Below are 11,208 nucleotides of genomic sequence, written 5' to 3' on the forward strand. Positions count from 1 at the left end.
AGTTATGCAAAGACATGGGATGCGACGACAAGTCTTATGAACAGAATAGAAAGAGAAAGATAAATAATATAAACAACGCAAGTTCTTAATTGGATTGAAGGTACAAATACTGTTCCCCTTTTCTTTTGGCGCACACCTCTCAATGATCGGCCGCACTCTCACATGTCTATGGTGAAACAGAGACTAACGTAATGAACGCAAGGTTGCTTCTATGTCTGGAAGTACTACTCGCTTTAGTTAACGCATTCTTCTGACCTTCTCTCGATAGATCAGAATGACACCTTCACTTCTGCTCTCACAGGTGAAAATGCCGTCTAGCATGCTTTAGCTAAACGTATTTTATATCTTTAATACAGATTAAGTTCTTAGTGATTCATATTGCTCATCGGAGGATTAAGAAGATATCATGGAGAAAGTGATTGGTGGGTGAACGGAAATAGACATAAAATGGTAAATGGAATTTATCAAAACATTTAATATTTCTACTAAGCATTTGATACATGGTGTGTGAATGAAGAGATAAAGAAAACATGAATTACACAATGAAAGAGAGATAGAACAGATACAAATAGTGCCAATGTCATGACACAGATTCGATGGAGATCTGCTTGCCGGATAGGATGGATTTGATGATAGGAAGAGCTTCCCTCTCAGGCTTGCTCTACCGGTAGTAGGGATCTTTGCACAGAGCTTCCGATCAGGTGTTTGGCAGGTTGGATCTGAGATTCACCTCTCGGTCTTATCTCGTCTTCCCAGATTTCTTCTCTTAAGCACTCAGCTCAGAATCTAGTAGCACTTAGCCTCGTATCAAGTAGCATATTTTTCTCTGAAATCAATAGGGTATTTATAGGTGCAGATCCTTGACTCTGGCCTTGTGGTCCCCACTCATGGTTATGGTAATTCCGAAGATGGAGGAATATTATTCGTTCTTTTATACAATCAGACCATCAATTTTGCGCAACCGTTAGTTGTACACGTGTCTCAATCCTCTGCTTTTGCGTTGCTCAGCTGCATCTTTCGATCATAGGTTCGCATGCGGTGTTTTTTTTTATTATCGCATGCAGTTGAAACACAGCTCTCGGATCGATTGTCCCATTGTGCCACCATCGCGGTATTCGTCTTTTCATTGTTGATTGACGGGCGCAATGTGACAGAGATGCGTTGATTAGTCTCTCATGAGCCTTGAGCGCAAGCGGTGACTTGGTCTCCTGCAAAACAGAGTAAAGTTCGCCTTGTTTTCCATCTTTTTGGTGTTAGTGGATGTAATCGCAAACATTTATAATTATTGCAATACTAGGCTAATTTTCAATTGGCGCATAATTACTAGCTGTTGGCCGTAATATCTAGATAAGGTGGCATAAATAACTTGTATTTCTACAAGTTATCACATTCTACTGAGGTGTACCCGGCGCTGAGAGTTGAAAAACGATTCCATGTTCTATCAAATAGTCCTGGAATGTCGAGTCTAAAAACTCTCTACCTCGATCTGATCGAAGTGTTTTAATCCGTCTATCTAATGCGTTTTCAACTTCAGCCTTGAACTCTTTGAACTTTTCAAAGGATTCAGACTTCCGTTGCATAAGATAAACATACCCTTATGATGCGTTATTTTATGAGGTGAAATTATGGATGAAATGCAGTGAAGGAAATGCGTTGAGCAACAAGTTTTCTCAGTGGAATCTAAGTATAAACCCTACTGAGTTTCCTGGTAAGTCCAGAGTCGAACTGAGGGACTTGGGAAAACAGTATGCGGTGATAATTTTTCAAGAAGACTTTGCGGTAACAAAGAAATCAAATAGTTGTTTGGGTTGTTATTTGCGATAATAAAATAAATAAATGCGGTAGATTTGAGAAAAGGTCGATTATGCGGTAGATGCGCTGAGTATGCGGAGGAACGGGTTGAGAAAGTCTTTAGTTAGCGTTTCCTGGGAATGTGTCAAACTATGCGATCATGATACATTCATGCAACAACAGAGATTTTCCAATGCAAATGCGGTGCTCCTAGTCCTAGGACGCATGTGTTCAATGCAATGATGTCCATAAAGCTTATTCCTAAGTCGCTACCCTTTTCCTATGCGATGATACAAGATGCACACAAAGACAAGGTGACTGCACACAATCGTATCCTATCTCTAGGATGCATGCGACGCATTAATAGCAAACAGTGCTTATTTCTAAGTTTCTATCTCTTGATTATGCGTTCAAATCTAACTCTTCTGAGCCTAGATTCTAACCTAACTTTCCCAAGCCTAGATCCTATCCTTAGACTACCCTCCCGAGTATCTCTAATGGACGAATGAAGCATACATAATACAAGATAATCACATAGAATGAAGATCCTCAGTTATGCTAGCTGAGTACTTCTCAACCCATTCGACAAATTTAGTTACTCATGCATAATAAACAAAGAGTGAACAGATATAAAAAAGTAAATTCCATTTCTATAGATAAGTTTGAGTACAAAATAACAATGGAAGATAAGGATAGAGAGCCTGGTAGCAATCCCTTGCTTCCTAAGGCCTTTACACTGTCAACTCTATTCTGTTCAAAAGATATGTTTGCTTCTGCAGAAGCTGGCCCTCTCTCTGATCTTGACGCTTCCGGAACTCTCCCAAGTTCACTGGAATAATCTATCAGCACAATCTCGCTTCTCTCGCTTCTGCCTTAAAACAAAAGAAAAACTAAGAACAAGGCTATTCTATCTAAGGGAAAATTCTCTAACTCTCTGAACTTGTTGAACCCCTTTTCTGAAGGTTGCCTTCGGTATTTATAGAGCTTCGAGGTGAAAGATGGCTTCTCTCTTATGATTGCACAGATGAGATGACTTTAATTCTCTGACTGATGCGCCGAATATTTGTCACCAAAAAGCTGAGTGTACTTGTTATCGTTAGTGGCTTGTCAACTTAATTTAGATTCGACTGTCATCAGCTTTCTGTCCCATCGTGATTAATTATGCTTTTCACCCAGATGCGCCCACCAAGTTGCGCCGGTTCTATGCGACAATCCTTCTTGAGCAGATGTTTGCGAGCACAAATCACCGCAAAGCCTTGCGGTAATGCTGCGCTCGACCATTGATTTCTTGTGATCGTGCTTTTCGTCTTGCGTCAACGCATTTTCTGCATAAAAATACAAAAGTTAACTGTTTTGATGCGATGATCGCATGCGACCGCAATGTTATGAACTTAATGCTTTTTGGACGCAATCTAACATATTTTATCAACGCAAACCTGCATTGTTTAATAACTTAGCACTGTAATAATGTGTATTTATGTCTGTTATCACACCCTCAAATTTAAACAATGCTTGTCCTCAAGCATAAACTAAAGATTTTCTTTAAAATGTCGACTGCAATCTCTTTTTCTAGATTTCTCAAGGATACTTCATTCAAATCCTATACACCAAAATTTTCCCAATTCTTATTTAAGTTTCCTCTTAAAATATTTCTAAGATCTAGGGACCGCAAGTTTAACCTTCAAAATGACTTTACTAAATTCCAGGATATCGCATGATTTATTTTAAAATTTTTTTCACTGAGGTGTTAAATGATTTTTATGCTTGCATATTTTTGACATTGTTATTTTTTTTTCTGACCTTGTGCTGATCCAAATGCCTCGCCTTCGTTTTGGCTTGCCCCCATGTGTGTCATGCGGACATCCAACTACGAGCAAGACGCTCTTTCTCAGACTAAACTCATACCTACTTGATAGTGGAGTTGTGGTCATTTATTGATGCGTTGATCCTGGTGACTTACTTTTGTTTTGGCTTGTCCCCACGTGTGTCATGCAAACATCTAACTACGGGTAACTGCCCTTCACAACTCAACTCTTATCAACATAGGTTTCCCCATTGTGTTGACAGTGGAGTTGTTATTCTCAAAATTTTCCTCCCAATAGCAAGGTCGAAAATAAATACCTCACCACCAAATTTAAAATGCGGCAATGTCCTCATTGCCAAAAAATTGAAAGAAGTCATGCGATGTTCTTAGGAAGTTTGGTAAAGGGTCAATTTGAAAGAAAGCTAGCAGACCTCTAACTTCTAGAAATATTTCATGAGGTGACTATCCGAAAATTAAGTTGACTCTAGTATATATGAAAAAAAAAATAGAAGCATGTGTTTCATTATTGAAACCATAATTGGCAAAGAGAAAGCATATGGTGACTTACTAAATTCATCAATGTTAGATGATTGCGGTAATAAAAAAGGATGCGGTGATAAGACTTTCAAAATTAAAATGTGATGCGAAAGTGCAGAATTTGGAATAAAGTGAAGGAAAAAATACAACCTCCAAATTTGCGCCATCGCCCACAATTTTTGTTGACGCATCTCGCTTTGCGGCGATATACTTCCTTTGGGTTGCGGTGATGGAATAAAGTAGTTGCATCTTCGTGCAGTGCCTCCGCAATCGTGTACCTTGATCATTTGCAAAGAAAAACATCGAGATGGTCAAATAATTTTAAACAAGACAAAATCTTTTACTTTTTTTTTAATATAAAGAAGTAGGATGCAGACAGATAAACGATAATAACAAAAAGATAAAAGTTCATGAAGTATTGATTCAGAGAAAGGATATTTAAAAGGATTGCGTCCCTGATGACGTTGAGTCATATAGTAACTCAGGGACTACTTATTCCAAGCTGGGCTTTTCACATCCATGGAGGCTTTTTCTTCTTTTCTCGATCTTTCGGAATCTTGTCTGCCTTAATCCGGCACTTTTCCCTATTGATGTTCAGTATGATTTCCCTCTTGTGCACATCAATTTGAGCACGACCGGTCGAGAGGAATGGTCGTCCTAATATGATGGGTGCATCTTCGTCTTGCGTCAACGCCAGCTCTATGCGGCAATCCTTCTTGAGCAGATGTTTGCGAGCACAAATTACCGTAAAGCCTTGTGGTAATGCTGCGCTCAACCATTGATTTCTTGTGATTGCACTTTCCGTCTTGCGTCAACGCATATTCTACACAAAATATAAAAGTTTATTTTTTTGCGATGATCGCATGCGACCGCAATGTTATGAACTTAATGCTTTTTGGACGCAATCTAACATATTTTATCAATGCAAACCTGTATTGTTTAATAACTTAGCACTGTAACAACGTGCATTTCTGCCCTTTATCCTCGTACCTTGAGTAATCATCAGTGAAATTGATAAAATAATCATATCCACCTCGATCTCGCACATTCATAGGACCACAAAGATCAGAATGTACTAACTCAAGAGACTCTTTGACTCTATAACCTTTTCCAGTAAAAGGTCGTTTAGTCATCTTACTATTGGGGCATAGAATTGGATGTTCTTATCTTATGTCATACAATGCATGGATGCATATAAATTTGACAAGCTTTACAATGCGATGATTCTAAATAAGCAGATGGATGGGGATGAATGATGAATCATACAAGCTCATGTTACCATAAACTTGATGACTTGGGATAGACATGGAATGTGGATGCTGTGTTATACTTATTCAGACATACTTTCTTTATGCGATACTACTTCTAGTTATGCGTTATTCGTGAATGTTCTTGTAGTATGCTATGCGTTGGAACCAAGTATAATTCTACCGTAAGTTTCTCGATGTGATCCGAGGTCGAACACAGGGATTGTTTTAGGTTAAATGCATTACATTCGTGATATATGCGATCGGGGGTTTTTCAATTTAATAAAAGTGTGTACAGGTATTTAAAGTGCGATAAAGTAAAATTGTGCGATAAACATAAATTGCAATAATAAAGTAAATGCGATAAAAGTAAACCTAAGCTATGATGATACAAGATATAGGTTACATGATACATGATACCGAGATTGAGACTGACTGTGAAGATTATACAAAGAATCGTGTTATGGGGTGGCAAGGCTTTATGTATGAAACAGAAATAGGAAAGATAACTAGTACAAACATCGCAAGTTCATTAATTGCATTAAAGATATAACCACGGTTCTGCTTTCCCTTGGCGTACACCTCTCGGTGATCGGCTGCGTTTTCCACATCTCTGTGGTGAAATAGGGATGAACATAATGAATCCAAGGTTGCTTCCATCTCTGGAAGTATTTCTTGCTTTAGTTAACACATTCTTCTAACCTTCTCTCGACAGATCAGAATGACATCTTCACTTTTGCTCTCACAGGTGAAGATGCCATCTAGCATACTTTAGCTAAACATATTTATTTATTTAGCACAGATTAATTTACTTGTTTAATGCATTCTAATTACCAAGGGATTAAGAAAACATCGTGGAGAAAACGATTCATAGAGGAAGGGCAGTAGACAAAAATATGGAGATGAGAATGATCATGACATTTAATTATAGAATCAAGCGTCTGATACATGATGTGAACGATTTAGACTAAGAAGATGAGATACAATTGATGATAGAGATTGAAACAAATACAGAAGAGTGCCAACATCTTGACACAGATCTGGATGGAGAAATCGCTTGCCAGCGTATGGATTGAATGGTCAGAAGAGCCTCCCTCTCAGGCTTGCTCGTCTGGTAGAATTGATCTAGGTACAAAGCTTCGCGACGGGGATTTGGAATGATTTTCTGTAAGACTCACCTCTCGCCCTTGTCTCTTTTCTTCCCGGATCTTCTCCGATCAGCACTCAGACCAGCCTCTCTCTTAATATATAAATATCAAAATACCTTGTATCAAGTATCTCTTTTAGCGAATTCTCTGAGGGTATTTATAGATGAAGACTTTGACTCTTTGCAGTGTGTACCCCACTTTATTGTTATGGCAGCTCCGAAAATGGTGGAATAAATATTCCTTCTGTTATGCAATGAATCCGTAAAAAATGCACAACGGTTAGCTGTACACGTGTTAGAATTCTCTGCAATTACATTGCTCATTTGCATCTTTCGATCTTGTGCTTGCATTCGGTGTTTCTTTTATTACCGCATGCGGTTGAAGTTAAGCTCTGGATCAACTGTCGCATGCGCCGTCATTGCATTGATCGTTTCTTTAGTATTGATTGACGGGTGCAATGTGACAGAGATGCGTTGTTTAGTTTCTCTTTGAGCCTTGATCGCAAGCGGTGACTTGATTTCTTGCAAAATAGACTTAAAATATCCTTTCCTACCATCGCGATGGTGTCAGTGGGTGTATTGGCGATAATTTATAATTCTTATATTTCCTAGCCAATTTTCATACAATCGACGTATATTTTCTCTCTTTTAACTGCAATATCTAAATAAGGTAGCATAAATAACTTGTATTTCTACAAGTTATCACACCCCCAAATTTAGATATGTACTTGTCCTCAAGCATATCTTCTACTAAGGCAATTATTATCAATTTCTATCCTAAATTTTTGCGTCGATTGGTTGCTCCGAATGCTACACTTAGGCACATTATTTGACAACGCAATTTTCTTCCATCCTTGCTAATTCATAACAAAGCCCTACTTTATTCTTCTATATAACAAATTTCTGCTAAAAAATGCTTTTCTAGTCTTAAAAAGAATGTTTACCTCTTCTTTATCAAAACAACTTGATGCGTCCATATGCAGTGTTCAAATTTTGCATCATTTATTAGAGACTGTTGATCATGGTTACACCCTTCGTTTTGGCTTGTTCCCACGGGTGTCATGCGAACATCCAACCACGGTTGTGTGCCAATTTCAACTTTAACTCATGATATTCAGAGGAGTTGTCTCTTGCACTCTTTTATTTTTTTTTCTTTTCATAATGCGTCGTTCTTGGAAACCCACCTTCGTTTTGGCTTTCTCCCACGGGTGTCATGTGAACATCCAACTACGAGCAGGTTCCTTTCACAACTAACTCTTATCAGGTTGGGAATGTTTTTGAGTATTCCCTTGCGCTGACATTGAAGTTTTATATATTTTTTTTTGATAGAAAATGAACGCATTTTCTTAAAGACCACATAATCTTAATCTGATCTGCTTAGACTTTCCCCACCCCCAAATTTAGAGATGCTCAAGGTTTTCATTGCGTTGTTTGGATAGAATAGACAAACACTTAGAAAAAATTTCAAAAGGATGGTTTGAGCAGAACTTTGAAAGATAAAAGGTAAAGTACCGCTAAACTAAGAATTAACTAAGTGTTAGTTAAAAATTACAAAGTATGGGAAATGTTTCTAAGCGTAAACATATTGTACATCATGGTAGCGCAATGAAGAATGCAGAAATAAAAGATTAAGAATATTGCAAAGTTGACAAAAGATGATAAAGGAAAGACACAGGCAGATAGAGAGAATATGTACTCAATTGTATTGAATATTAACTAAGTATAAAAAATAATTAAAAATTAACACAATATAAAAATTGTTGCCTGTACAAAGAATCAAAGAATTTAGCTAACTTAGAAAAATAATAAGTAAATAAAAATACAAAATGGCCGCATAAAAAAAATAAGTTGCAAGAATTATTGTTGAGGAGTAGGAGGTTCTGATGGAGGGTTTTGAGGTAGTATGGGAGGAGCTTCTTCAAAGATTAGAGGCTGCTGAAGATGCGGAGGCACCATGGGACCATGAAGGTACACTGTCAGGTAATTAAAGTACTCATGGTTTCGCTCTGCTATTTGCTTTTGGTGCAGGTGGATCGTATAAGTGTTGCATTGAGTGTTGATCAACGCCTGCCTTGCCATAGCAGCACTGTGTTGTAAATTGTTGACTTGCTCCATTACCTCATCAATTCTTTGGCCGAAGAAGGCTTGTTTTTGGGAGAAGAGTTGCTGTTGTTGGCTTGCTCCCACCGTGGTCGCCAATTTTTTTTTAAAATCTTTTTTTCTTTTTTTATATTTATTTTTATTTTTCATCAATGCAAGTTGCTTTGACTTGCGGTAATCATTTTCTTCTTATTTCTCAATCATTCACCAGTTAAAGAGTAACGCATTAAATACAGAAAAGTTAAAGGAATTAAAGAAAGCACAGAAATAAATGTAAGTGAATTAAATGAAAGAATAAATTCATAAAGTCATAAAAGCAGATTTAAAGAAGCAATAAATGATAAGGTTCATAAAGCAATAAAGACAAGAATTTAGAAAGCATTTAAACATAGATTTGAGATGATTTTCTTTGAATGAGCGCAATCCACATCTCTATAGGCGGTACAAATTGCCTGCCCAATGTCTTCAGGGACATTGCTTCTTTCGACGAGATCCGGGGCTTCAGAGTTGTTGGGCAACGTTCCAGGTGTTCTATTTCTAAGTTCAGAAGCCAGCTGCCCCACTTGAATTTCTAGATTCCTTATGGAAGACACTTGCGCCTGCATCACCGCATCATTTTTATCCATGTACTGCTTGAGCAGGGTCTCTAATGAGCTTCCAGAGTTGTTTGAAGATGAGGGTTGTTGATTGTGTGATTGCCTTTGTTGACCTTGATTAGAATTATGGTGAAAGGGAGGAGGGTTTCCTTGATTCCCTGAATTGCCACCCTAATGATTGCTTGGCCCTCCTTGGTTTTGATTCCCTCCCCAACCAAAGTTAGGATGGTTCCTCCAACCAGGATTATATGTGTTACGTAAGGGGTTTTTCTGGATGGTGCAAACTTGTTGGACATTTGATGGGCACATGTCTGTCGCATGAGCCCCTCCGTAATTAACGCAACTGATCCCGACCACTTGAGCTGGCACAGTCGGTTGTGCTGTTTGTTGGGAGATGGCTCCTTGATTAATTGCCATCGATTGGAGAATTGAGGTCACTACGGCCATCTGAGCGGCCCGTGTCGTCATTGTCTCCACAGGGACAATGGCAGATTCGTTCTTTCTTCTTTCGGAGCCTCTACCTCCACAACCATCATCAATCCAGTCATCCATGTTCTGCGAGATACAATCAAGGATGACCCTGGCCTCAGTATACGTCTTATCCATAAAACCTTCTACCGCGGAGGCGTCAGCAATAATCTGCATTGAGCTGTTCAGACCATTATAGAATATCTCGATCAGGATACAATCGGGTATCTCGATATACGGGCAGTTCTTCACTAGTCTCCTAAATCGCACCCAGGCGGTGCTCAAGGTCTCATTGTCCATTTGTTCAAAGTTCAACACATCTTTCTGTTGCCTTGCGTTGACAGCCGATGGGAAGAGCTTCTTCATGAACCGTTCAACCAGCTGATCCCATGAAGTAATCTCATTTTGATCCAGTGAGTGAGCCCACCTCTTGGCTTCATCCCTCAAGGTATAAGGGAAGAGATATAGTCTAATACCCTCAGAGGTAATGCCAGGTATTGAGAAGTTGCCGCAATCTTGACAAAGCTGGTCAGGTGGGCATGTGGGTCTTCACCTTACAGACCCCTAAATTACCCTGCGTTCTGGATCATTTGGAGCATGACTAGCTTGATCTCAAATCTCGCATTCTCCTCGACCATCAACCTTGAAATCCCAGGTGAAAAATCGTACAGGTTGGGTGTCGCGTAGTTTCTGATGGGATTGTTGCGGTCAGCAGCAAGGAAAACTGGATCTTGTGTTGGCTGTACTGCCCCTTGAGTTCCTGCGGAAGCCACATTGTCATTATTATCTGCCATATTAGTTGCTTTTTTTCACCTCACTCAGTTCTAGCGTGCCCTAGTGTGAAATGTACGGTCGATCTCTGGGTCAGCTTCGAATTCTGGTTCGGTCCCAGTACTCATAAAATTTTGACTGCTCTTCTTGTTGAATAGCCAGTACAAAGGGATCTGTCTTGCAAAATACCACAAACATACTCAACAATAACTGTTAACCAATCCCCGGCAACGACACCATAAACTTGTTGGGGCATAGAATTGGATGTTCTTATCTTATGTCATACAACGCATGGATGCATATAAATTTGACAAGCTTTACAATGTGATGATTTTAAATAAGCATATGGATGGTGATGAATGATGGATCATACAAGCTCATGTTACCATAAACTTGATGACTTGGGATATACATGGAATGTGGATACTGTGTTATGCTTATTCAGACATACTTTCTTTATGCGATACTACTTTTAGTTATGCATTATTCGTGAATGTTCTTGTAGTATGCTATGCATTGTCACAAGTTTCCTTGTGTTGGAACCAAGTATAATTCCACCGCAAGTTTCCTAGTGTGATCTGAGGTCGAAAACAGGGATTGTTTTAGGTTAAATGCGTTACATTCGTGATATATGCGACCGGGGGTTTTTCAATTTAATAAAAGTGTGTACAGGTATTTAAAGTGCAATAAAGTAAAATTGTGCGATAAACATAAATTGCAATAATAAAGTAAATGCGATAAAAGTAA

This window comes from Benincasa hispida, chromosome 12, assembly GCF_027475165.1.
Source record: "Benincasa hispida cultivar pf3 chromosome 12, pf3_genome.v1.1, whole genome shotgun sequence".
Classification (NCBI taxonomy): domain Eukaryota; kingdom Viridiplantae; phylum Streptophyta; class Magnoliopsida; order Cucurbitales; family Cucurbitaceae; genus Benincasa; species Benincasa hispida.